This window comes from Ranitomeya variabilis, chromosome 1, assembly GCF_051348905.1.
Source record: "Ranitomeya variabilis isolate aRanVar5 chromosome 1, aRanVar5.hap1, whole genome shotgun sequence".
NCBI classification, from domain to species: Eukaryota; Metazoa; Chordata; class Amphibia; order Anura; family Dendrobatidae; genus Ranitomeya; species Ranitomeya variabilis.
Window position 1 is genome coordinate 342,518,381 of NC_135232.1, and position 13,175 is coordinate 342,531,555.

Sequence of the window (13,175 nt, forward strand, 5' to 3'; positions counted from 1 at the left end):
TCTACCTATGATGTCAGTTACAGGCCTCTCTCATCTTTTTTAAATGGGAGAACCTGCACAGTTGGTGACTAAATACTTTTTTCCCCACTGTATAAACACACATATATCTGCACAGCACGCAGTACAATAGGTTTCAGCAGATTTGGATGTGAAAAAAAACTAGTAGGAATGCTTTAGAAAATAATTGTTTTTATCACTATGCTTGATTGGCCAGCAAACTCGCCTGACCTTAACCCCATGGAGAATCTATTGCTTATTTTCAAGAGGAAGATGAGAGGCACCAGACCCAACAATGCAGATGAGCTGAAAGCTGCTATCAAGGCAACCTGGGCTTCCATAACACCTCAGCAGTGCCACAGGCTGATCGCCTCCATGCCACGCCGCATTGATGCAAAAGGAGCCCCGACCAAATATTGAGTGCATTTACTGATCATACATTTCAGTAGGCTGACATTTCAGATTTTAAAGTATTCTAATTTACTGTGTCAAAAACTGGCTTCTGGACATCTGTCAAGTCAGCAGTCTTCACCATGATTGTGGAGCCTACTGAAACAGACTAAGGAACCTTTTTAAATGCTTATGAATCCTTTGAAGGTGTTTTTGTTAATTACTCTAATTTACTGAGACTTTTGGGTTTTCATTGGCTGTAAGCCATAATCATCAACATTAACAGAAATAAACACTTAAAATAGATCACTCTGTTAGTAATGACGCTGTATAATTTATGAATTTATGAATTTCACTTTTTGTATTGAAGAACTGAAATACATTAACTTTTTGTTGATATTCTAATTTTGTGAGAAGCACCTGTATAATGTTTGTTAGAGGATAGGGGATAGTTATAGTATGTTCACTCACGGCAGATTTGTTACAGACATTTCTAGAACTGTCTGATTTATCTAATTTTAGCTTGTAGAAATTCATGCACATGTTGCAATACATCATTATTTAAATGTTAAGAAAGTCCCCGAAATTTCACAAATTGGTAGTATGTGAACATACCCTTATACGCATGGAGATTGCTGTAGAATGCACTGGTAACATTCTAATGATCAGATAGCATTAATCATTTGGAGGACTCTCCACTGTCACCCTCAAAGTCTGACATTAAAACCACACTCTTTGTAGACATTACATTTTTTGTCAAGCTACGCATTAATGTCTGTATGGATAATGTAAACCATTACTTGCTAATATAGTTAAGTAATTTAATTATTCTTGCTCTGAGAAAAAAAATCTGCAGCCAGAGCCTTATTACATGCCTTTATGTCTATTATATTTGTGTTCTTCTTACAATGAACAATGCTCAGGAAGTCATCCATTTATGTAAGCTAAAGTAAGTGCACATACCAGAAAGGGTTGGAAAGGATGTTCTGAAAATCAATGCAAAGTGCAGGTAAAAAGACAGAAATTGACTTATTTGTACATTTACCAAAACCTGTTCCTATTAAACATGGCCCCTATTCTTAACAATGTTGTCAGAAGAGTGTGTTTTACATTCCCAGCAGTCAGGAAGATGTTAGAATGTTGATTTTACATATGGTTATACATTTAAAGCATATGGATACTTTCAGGGGCAATTTTTTTTTTACTTAAATGCATGCTCAGTGGGGAAAATAAGTATTTGATACACTGCCAATTTTGCAAGTTTTCCCACATACATAGAATGGAGAGGTCTGTCATTTTTATCGTAAGTACACTTCAACTGTGAGAAACAGAATTTAAAAATCAAAAAATCGCATTGTATGATTTTTATAGAATTAAATTACATTTTATTGCATGAAATATGTATTTAACCAGCTACCTGCAAGAATTCTGGCTCTCACAGACCTGTTTGTTTTTCTTTAAGAAGCCTTCCTATTCTGAACTCATTACCTGTATAAAAGACACCTGTCCACACACTCAATCACACTCGAACCGCTCCACCCTTGCTAAAACCAAGGAGCTGCCTGAGGACACCAGGGACAAAACTGTAGACGTGCAAAAGGCGGAGATGGGCTACAGGACAATAGGCAAGCAGCTTAGTAAGACAACAACTGTTAGCACAATTAATAGAAAATGGAAGAAACACAAGCTGACTGTCGATCTTTCTCGGTCTTGGGCTCCATGCAAGATCTCACATCATGGGGTAAGAATGATTCTAGGAAAGGTTAGGAATCAGCCCAGAACTACACGGGAGGACCTGGTCAATAACCTGAAGAGAGCTGGGACTACCATTAGTAACACACTACACTGCCATGGGTTAAAATCGGGCAGGGCACGCAAGGTACCTCTGCTCATGCCTGCACATTTCCCATTTGAAGTTCGCCAAAGACCATCTAGATGATCCAGAAGAGGCATGGGAGAAGGTCATGTGTCAGATGAGACCAAAATAGAACTTTTTGGTATCATCTCCACTCGCTGTGTTTGGAGGAAGACGAAGGATGAGTACAACCCCAAGAACACATGAAGCATGGTGGGGAAAACATCATGCTTTGATAATAATTTTATCCAAGCATTTTTTTAATTTATAGGGAGACCAGCAGCCTGTTTCCACAGAAAGATTATTATTTGTTCTCGAGGACCTTTCAGTGTAAATGAAGCTTTGACAAAGCATTCTGCAGATGCCAATAAGCGGGGACACATACAGAATTAAAAATTAAACGATCAAACGGTGTAGAGTTTAAAATGCAGATCAAACAGCAAAAATTATTTTTAGCCCAAAACACATGAATTTAAGAAACAAATACTCTTGGAAGTGTTTATATCTGTTATATGGTAAATCTGGTTTCATTCACTCATGTGTATGATGTGGTGTACTATTTAGTACAAAGTGTCATTTTTGCTAGCCAGTGTATTGTAAATATGTTATTAACTTCTCACCACTAAAGAAAGAAAGAACAGCCTGTTTTCTTCTCTACCTGATCAGTATGGATGAAAGGCTATTACTAGTAGCTTAGACATTGAGGAACAATTAAAAAAAACTGTCACAACTAAAACTGTAAAGCTGTTTGAAATGTTGCAAAGTTTTTTGCAACTCAAAATGATTTTTGATATTTGGAAGGGTACAAGTCCAAACATGCCTGTTAATTAATTTGGCACCTCTCTATCAAGACTGGCTTGCAAAATGCCAGCGTTTTCAGGTCCCACTGAGCACTAACATTAGAGGTTGTGTGCACACGTTCCGGCTTTTTCGCGTTTTTTTCGCAACCAAAACACTTATAAAACGCTTAAAAAACACATACATATGCATCCCATCATTTATAATGGTTTTCGCAATTTTTGTGCACATGTTGCGTATTTTTCTGCGAAAAAAACGTATGCGGAAAAATACCCAGCATGTTCATTAATTTTGCGGATTTCCCACTATATTATTGCATTGGGAACCTCAGAAAAAAAACGCGAAAAATCCACACAAAAAAACGCACAAAAAAAGCGCAAAATACGAGCAAAATACGTGATAAAAACGAGACAAAAACGCATGCAGAATTCCTGCGGAAAACTTCAGGATTTTCTCAGGAAATTTCTGCATACTTTCCGGATGTGTGCACATACCCTTAGGACCCCGCACATTTTAGACTAATATCAGCAAACTTGCCGATATCGACAGTGTCTGTGGATAATCTAATGGGTATCAAGGTCCCCAACTGATGATCCTTTTGTTCTCCTAAAGATAAGCTTCCGCCAGAAATGTCTGGCAGCAGCTCTTTCTTAGAGGACATGAGCGCTTGGCAGAATGAGCTTTCCTGTGCATGGGAGAACCAGGCGAGATGCCAGCAAAACAATTCTCTCAGCAATCTAAAGTGTGGAGGGGAGGGGCTTTAGCATATGCTAATTTGTTGCATGTTCTAATGTGCTGAAGTGGTGCATTTGGACTAAATGTAAAAGCAATGTCTCCCTGTCAGGGTTTCCTAACTAACTAAATAGGCATGAACAGTTATACCATAAAAAAACAGTACCTTTTTTGTACAGCTATACCAATAGCTATATACTCAGTTGCTGTGCATTGAAATTGGTTCTAAGCAGAGTCCTATGCTCCTAGCAATTCCATGTCCATTGACCTGTATGACAGCACACCCAATGAATGCCCATATTGTTCCTCAATGAGGCCACATATTCTACACTGTTAGGAGAATATGTAAGGAGAAAAGCCAACATGTGTTAATAAATCTACTCCCTTGTTTTTCATGTGTTAATTTGTCAAACTGCAGGAGTATTTTAAGTGTTACTGAGCCAGTGAGCACAATTTGATAAAGTATCCTTTTAATGGGAACCTGTCACGTGAAAAAAATACTGTTAACCTGCAGAAATGGGGATATTCTGCAGTTTAATAGCGTTCTGAACCTGCCTGGCATCGTTATTTAAACCCCTGCTTTGGGCAGGAAATTAAGTTTATTCCTCCCAGTAACATTCAGCTTTCAGTCACCGGTGTGGTGCTGCCAAGGTTTCAGTCACTGCTCTCTGTAACTGCGCCCCTAGAACTGAATGACAGCAGCTCATCATTAGGGTCCACTGTCATTCAGTATCGGTAGTGCGGTTACAGCCACTGATCTCTATATACAGAGCAGTCACCAGTCACTGAAAACGCGCCGGCGCCTCCCCAGTGACAGAAGCACAAACACTGCTGGGAGGAATAACTTTCCTTCTGGCAACAGGGGTCTAAGTGCCTTATTAACCCACAGATTAACTTCATATCTGCAGGTTAGAGTTTTTTTGTGTGATAGGTTAACTTTAAGTGTTGAATAGTTACGCATTTTTTGTCAAAGATTGGGTTATAATAATAATAATAATAATTTTTATTTATATAGCGCCAACATATTCCGCAGCACTTTACAACTTATAGAGGGGACTTGTACAGACAATAGACATAACAGCATAACAGAAATCACAGTTCAAAACAGATACCAGGAGGAATGAGGGCCCTGCTCGCAAGCTTACAACCTATGAGGAAAAGGGGAGACACGAGAGGTGGATGGTACCAATTGCTTTAGTTATTCGGACCAGCCATAGTGTAAGGCTCGGGTGTTCATGTAAAGCTGCATGAACCAGTTAACTGCCTAAGTATGTAGCAGTACAGACACAGAGTGCTATTAACTGCATAAAGTGTATGAGAACACGATGCAAGGAACCTGATTATGTTTTTTTTTTTTTTTTTTAATAGGCCACACAGGGATAGTTAGGTTAATGCATTGAGGCGGTAGGCCAGTCTGAACAAGTGAGTTTTTAGGGCACGCTTAAAACTGTGGGGATTGGGGATTAATCGTATTAACCTAGGTAGTGCATTCCAAAGAATCGGCGCAGCACGTGTAAAGTCTTGGAGACGGGAGTGGGAGGTTCTGATTATTGAGGATGCTAACCTGAGGTCATTAGCGGAGCGGAGGGCATGGGTAGGGTGGTAGACTGAGACCAGAGAGGAGATGTAGGGTGGTGCTGAGCCATGGAGTGCTTTGTGGATGAGGGTAGTAGTTTTGTACTCTGGATTCTGGAGTGGATGGGTAGCCAGTGTAATGACTGGCACAAGGTAGAGGCATTGGTGTAACGGTTGGTGAGGAATATGATCCTGGCAGCAGCATTCAGGACAGAGCAGGGAGAGTTTGGTAAGAGGAAGGCCGATTAGTAGAGAGTTACAATAGTCCAGACAAGAATGAATAAGTGAGACAGTAAGAGTTTTTGCAGAGTCGAAAGTAAGAAAAGGAAATATTTTTGAGATGCAGATAAGAAGAGCGAGCCAGTGATCGGATGTGGGGGGTGAATGAAAGTTTGGAGTCAAGGATGACCCCAAGGCAGCGGGCATGTTGCTTGGGAGTAATGGTGGAACCGCACACGTCGATGGCAATGTCAGGCAAAGGTAGGTTAGTAGAGGGAGAGAACACGAGGAGTTCAGTTTTTGACAGGTTCAGTTAGAGGTTAGAGGTTTCGCCAGAGTTCAGAAGACTCAGATAGGAAATAGAGGAAAACAGTATGATTCATCTGTGGTGCTGCCCTTCCATCAGAAAGTAATTAGGCCTATTGGCTCACTTGTATATAAGAAACTTTGTTGTCTTCTAAACAGTGCATTTTAAAGCCAATCTGGCTTCTTCATCGGGTATAACACAGTCCAAATTCGCTCTATCACTACACCTTTGTGAAAATTACAAAATATAAAAACAAAGTAAAGAATAAAATAAAGTTATAATAAGATGAGTCAACAGGAGGAACGGTAATTTGTTTAGTAGCTAACCAATGCAAAGCTATGCAAGTCATGGAATATTTCCATTCTCTCCTTTCTCTGGTCTTTTCCAAGCTATAGTCCTCGTACATCAGTTTTGATGAGCAGTGGGCTGGAGTAAGAAGTAACAAATTGATTAAAAGGTGTATTTGACCTCATCCCCTCAGGGTCAAGCTCTACCCGCTTTTCAAAATGTTGGGCAGGATACAAGTAATACAGTCAAAAATTGCAATTTGAAGGTTGGGCAAAAATTTTGCAACATTTCATACAGTTTTAAGTTAAAATTCTATCGAAATCTGTTTAATGGAGAGGCTCCTTGGTATATAATAACAGATAGGAGAATGGATCTCCTGAACATCAGTACACCATCCACAAGAAGAATGTATACATGAAACTTTCATCTCACATTGACCTGCGCAGGGCCGGCTCCAGGTTTTTGTGGGCCCCAGGCGAAAGAGTTTCAGTGGGCCCCTTAACACATACCACAATTCATGATGCACAGATACGGCAGAGAAATATAGGTTTAGTACAATGATAAAAGTTTCACTTAATTCTTACATTACATGAGTGATATCAATAGCTCAGAAACCGGACAGAATAGTCATCCATACAGTATTAAGGGCACCACATAGTGCTCCATAAAGGATAATGAGCCCCATATATTGCTCCATACAGAATAACGGACCCTTTATATTGCTGCATACAGAATAATAGACCCCATATATTGCTCTATACAGTATAATGAGCCCCATATACTGCTCCATATGTGATTGGCCCCATAAGATGCTCCATATATAATTGGCCCCATATAGTGCTCCATGTTATTGGACCCATAAGATGCTCCATATATAATTGGCCCCATATACTGCTCCATATGTTATTGGACCCATAAGATACTCCATATATAATTGGCCCCATATACTGCTCCATATGTAATTGGACGCATAAAATGCTCCATATTAAATTGGCCCCATATACTGCTCCCTATGTAATTGGCCCTGTATACTGCTCCATATATAATTGGCCCCATATACTGCTCCATATATAATTGGCCCCATATATTGCTCCCAACATAAAAAAAATGAAATACTCATCTCTCATTGCTAGCTGCTGCTATACTCCAGACTTTTCAGCGTCGGCATCTTCAGGCTCTCTGCACTGTGACTGTTCAGGCAGAGGGCGCACACTAGTCACATCATCACGCCCTCTGACCTGAACATCACAGTCAGAGGACAGAAGACGCCGCAGTGGTGGAACAGGGAGAGGTGATTATCGAAAGTACCAGGGCTCGGAGCAAGCGGTAGGGGCCCACTTGCAGGCACCAGCACTGGCACAGGCACCAGGCCCCATAGTGCGCCATTGTCCCCGATGGCGAGTAGGCACCTGGCACTGGACCTGATTACCTATATTAGATTCTGCATCTGATTGGCTAAAAATATTGAGCTTTCTAGAAGTATAAGTGAGTTGAACTGTGAAAATGAGGTCTTAATGCTGGTAACAAAAATAGTTTTGTTGGTTTCCATATGCAGACAAAATAAATAATTCCAAGCTTGATTGATGGTGGAGTAACTGCCTAGTCTGCAATGCTTTTACTGTGGCTACTAATGTGCTATAGCTCTAACCACAAATACTCTCCCAGACACATGCTATTCATCAAAGATTTATGCACGATTGCACAATCCCTTGGCAGGTCCAGCAGAGTAAAGTAGTGAGTACAGCAGTGAATCAGGTGCATTTTCTCCTTCCAGTCATAAAATGATATTCTTAATTCCTGTTGCAATATCAAACAATGATGCATTGACATAAGCTTTAGTAGCTATCTTATCACCCGGATTTAATGAGAATAGAAAGATAAATTATTTTACATAAACATTTTCATTGTAAAAATAATATATTATACTAGATGGTGGCCCGATTCTAACGCATCGGGTATTCTAGAATATGTATGTACCATATATACTCGAGTATAAGCCGACCCCCTAATTTTGCCGCAAAAAAACTGGGAAAACTTAATGACTCGAGTATAAACCTAGGGTGGGAAATGCAGCAGCTACCGGTAAATTTCAAAAGTAAAAATAGATAAAAATAGAAAGTAAAATTAATTGAGACATCAGTAGGTTAAGTGTTTTTGAATATCCATATTGAATCAGGAGCCCCATATAATGCTCCATAAAGTTCATGATGGGCCCCATAAGATGTTCCATATTAAAATATACCCCATATAATCCTGCATAAAGGTTAATAATGGCCCCATAAGATGCTCCATAGACACATTTGCCCAATATAATGCTGCACAAATGTTGATTATGGCCCCATAAGATGCTCCATAGAGATATTTACCCCATATAATGCTGCACAAATGCTGATTATGGCCCAATAAGATGCTCCATAGAGATATTTGCCCCATATAATCCTGCACAAATGTTGATTATGGCCCCATAAGATGCTCCATAGAGACACTTGCCTCATTTGCTGTTGCTGCGATAAAAAAAAATTACATTCTCACCTCTCGTCGCTCAGGCCCCCGGCACTTTAAATATTCACCTTTCCTCTTTCCGGCCGCCGCTCCGTCTTCAGCGTCTTCTGCACTGACGTTCAGGCAGAGAGCACACTAACCACGTCACCGCGCCCTCAGACCTGAATGTCACTGCAGAAGACGCTGAAGATGGAGCGGCGGCTGGAACGAGGAGAGGTGAATATCGCACAGCGCTCCCCCTCCCCATTATACTCACCTGCTCCTGGCGCGGTGCAGTCCCTGGTTCCCCAGCACCGCAGTTTCATCCTGTATTGAGCGGTCAGATGGTCCCACTAGAGTTGAGCGACTTTTACTTTTATAGGATCGAGTCGGGTTTCGTGAAACCCAACTTTGTCAAAAGTCGGGTCGGGTGAAATCGGCCGATTATTGCGAAAAGTCGGGGATCCGACTGAAACACGAAACCCAATGCAAGTCAATGGGGAAGCAAAGTCGGCAGTGAGTGGAGGACAGGAAAACACCTACAGTGCCCATTTCAATGCCAAAAACATCAATTCTTGTTACTTAAGCTTGACAATCTTAATTTGCCTTATAATAATAGTTAGGCATTGAAAATTGTGGGTCATTTGGCTAAAGTTGTGAGGGGGTAGGGCTGGCTCAAGTTTTCCGTGGGCCCACGAAATGCGGACTACATCACGGCGGTGGAGCAGGGAGAGGTAAGTATTTCAACTTTGCAAGTGCTGTGATCCTGAGCAAGCAGGGGGGGGCACACTCGATCGCATTGGCACTGGCACAGGGCCCCTCAAAGTACGGCGGTGTGTTGGACAGCACCTTGGACATGGCGCATCCCACCGGCAGAGACAGTTTTGCATGCTATGAGGGGCCCTGTGCCAGTGACGTCGCCAACGAGTATGCCCCCCCAGCTGATGAAGGAACCTGCACTTTCATCTGCACCTTCCTCTTTGTCCCCGTGTAAGGTGGTATAGTATGCGGGAAGGGGAACCTGACTTTCAGCAGGGTCAGATTCTGGCTCTGTAGAGTGCAAGGGGAATGTATTGGTCTGGGTCAATGTACCAGCAGACTCATCTATCAGTGGCTGGGCAATGGGCAGGATGAGAAGGAAACACAGTTAGTAGGCTCAAATAATAAAGTAGGCTAAATGCAGTTCAAATGTGGTAACAGGACTAAACAGGCGGCATTGCTTTGTTCAGTGGAAGACAACTGTAATGAGTGGCAGGCACAGTTAGTAGGGCCAAATAATAAAGTGGGCCAAATGCAGTTCAAAATTGGTAACAGGAGTAAACAGGCGGCACTGTTTTGTTCAGTGGAGGAGAACACCAAGCAGCGGCAGACACCGTTAGTAGGCCCAACCAAACAAGTAGGCCAAATGCAGTTTAATATTCGAAACAGGATGAAAATTGCGGCTCAGCTTTATTCAGTGGAGGAGAACAACAAGCAGCGGCAGACAGCGTTAGTAGGCCCAAGCAAACAAGTAGGCCAAATGCAGTTAAATATCTGATATAGGCTGATAGCCTGAAAATTGAAGCTCAGCTTTGTTCAGTGGAGGAGAAAAGCAAGGAGCGGCAGACACCATTAGTAGGGCCCAACCAAACTAGTAGGGCCCAACCAAACTAGTAGGCCAAATGCAGTTTCATATTCAAAATATAGGCCGAAAGCCTGAAGATTGAAGCACAGGAGAAAAGCACAGGAGAACACTAAGGAGCGGCAGACACCATTAGTAGGCCCAACCAAACTAGTAGGCCAAATGCAGTTTCATATTCAAAATATAGGCCGAAAGCCTGAAGATTGAAGCTCAGCTTTGTTCAGTGGAGGAGAAAAGCAAGGAGCAGCAGACACCGTTAGTAGGGCCCAACCAAACTAGTAAGTCAAATGCAGTTTCATATTGTAAATATAGGCCGAAAGCCTGAAGATTGAAGCTCAGCTTTGTTCAGTGGAGGAGAAAAGCAAGGAGCGGCAGACACCGTTAGTAGGGCCCAACCAACTAGTAGGCCAAATGCAGTTTCATATTGTAAATATAGGCCAAAAGCCTGAAGCTTGAAGCTCAGCTTTGTTCAGTGGAGGAGAAAAGCAAGGAGCGGCAGACACCATTAGTAGGGCCCAACCAAACTAGTAGGCCAAATGCAGTTTCATATTGTAAATATAGGCCGAAAGCCTGAAGATTGAAGCTCAGCTTTGTTCAGTGGAGGAGAAAAGCAAGGAGCGGCAGACACCGTTAGTAGGGCCCAACCAAACTAGTAGGCCAAATGCAGTTTCATATTCAAACTATAGGCCGAAAGCCTGAAGATTGAAGCACAGGAGAAAAGCACAGGAGAACACCAAGGAGCGGCAGACACCGTTAGTAGGCCCAACCAAACTAGTAGGCCAAATGCAGTTTCATATTCAAAATATAGGCCGAAAGCCTAAAGATTGAAGCTCAGCTTTGTTCAGTGGAGGAGAAAAGCAAGGAGCGGCAGACACCGTTAGTAGGGCCCAACCAAACTAGTAGGCCAAATGCAGTTTAATATGTGATATAGGCTGAAAATTGAAGCTCAGCTTTGTTCAGTGGAGGACAGCTGTATTGAGTGGCGCAGACAGACACATGTACTAGGCCTAAAATAAAAAAGTAGGCTCAATGCAGTTTAAAATACGTTACAGGGGTACACAAGCAGCATTGGTTAGGTCAGCGGAGGACGATTGCAAGGAGTGGCGCAGACTTTCTAGGCCTAAAATAAAAAAGTAGGCTCTATGCAGTTTAAAATAGGTCACAGGGGTACACAGGCAGCATTGGTTAGGTCAGCGGAGGACGATTGCAAGGAGTGGCGCAGACTTTCTAGGCCTAAAATAAAAAAGTAGGCTCTATGCAGTTTAAAATAGGTTACAGGGGTACACAGGCAGCATTGGTTTGGTCAGCGGAGGACGATTGCAAGGAGTGGCACAGACTTACTAGGCCTAAAATAAAAAAGTAGGCTCTATGCAGTTTAAAATAGGTTACAGGGGTACACAGGCAGCATTGGTTTGGTCAGCGGAGGACGATTGCAAGGAGTGGCGCAGACTGACTTAGTAGGCCTCAAATAAAAAAGTAGGCTCTATGCAGTTTAAAATAGGTTACAGGGGTACACAGGCAGCATTGGTTTGGTCAGCGGAGGACGATTGCAAGGAGTGGCGCAGACAGACTTAGTAGGCCTAAAATAAAAAAGTAGGCTCTATGCAGTTTAAAATAGGTTACAGGGGTACACAGGCAGCATTGGTTTGGTCAGCGGAGGACGATTGCAAGGAGTGGCACAGACTTACTAGGCCTAAAATAAAAAAGTAGGCTCTATGCAGTTTAAAATAGGTTACAGGGGTACACAGGCAGCATTGGTTTGGTCAGCGGAGGACGATTGCAAGGAGTGGCGCAGACTGACTTAGTAGGCCTCAAATAAAAAAGTAGGCTCTATGCAGTTTAAAATAGGTTACAGGGGTACACAGGCAGCATTGGTTTGGTCAGCGGAGGACGATTGCAAGGAGTGGCGCAGACAGACTTAGTAGGCCTAAAATAAAAAAGTAGGCTCAATGCAGTTCTAAACTGGTAACAGGGGTAAACTGGCGGCACTGCTTTGTTCAGTGGAGGACAACTGGAAGAAGTGGCTGACACAGTAAGTTGGCCAAAATAGTAAAGTGGGCTAAATGATTGCAAAAAAATGTTCCTAAATAAACAGGTGGCAAAGCTAGGTACAGGGGTGGGTTCCTATGCTGAGTAGCAGACAGTGGTAGTTCGCGCACAGTATTCACAGGTCTAAATGTAGGGCAGGGCCCCTGTATATTTTTACTATCATCTATCATTTCAACAAATTTGTATTGGCAGTGCCATTGAAGGATTTAACAGCACAGACTAAACAGTGGTGGAGCAGTGAGAGGTATGTTTTGCAAGTGGTAGAGCACTGTTTGAGCTGGGGGGAACACTCTCTCGTGGGCGGCGGTACTGGCCCAGGGCCCCTCATATTACGACGGTGTGTCTGACGTTGGGTGTGCACCACCACCGCCAGAGACACTTCATTGTACTATGAGGGACCCTGTGCCACTGCCATCGGCCAAAAGTGGGCACACCCACCTGTCCAGGCAAATGGCACTCGCACGGGTGCTTGCGCCAAGTGGTGACCACGGCGCCGTGGGGGGTCAGCCCATTTAGGGAGGTGTAAAAATGGCCTGTGGTGGACATTCAGCAGCTGCAAATGGAGGAATTGGAGCAGTCAGTAAGAGGAGGCCAAAAGCAAGACCTTTTTACAGGAAAGCTACGTGTCAGCAGGGGAAGGTGGGGCAAAATAATTAGAAATCCATGATTGGTTCATTTTAATGAAGGTTAGATCATCAACATTTTGGGTAGACAGACAAGTCCTTTTTTCAGTCAGTATTGAACCAGCAGCACTGAATTCTCTTTCTGATAGCACACTGGCAGCTGGGCAAGCGAGCTCCTGTAATGCATATTCTGTCAATTCAGGCCAGGTGTCTATTTTAGATTCCCAGTAATCAAAGGGG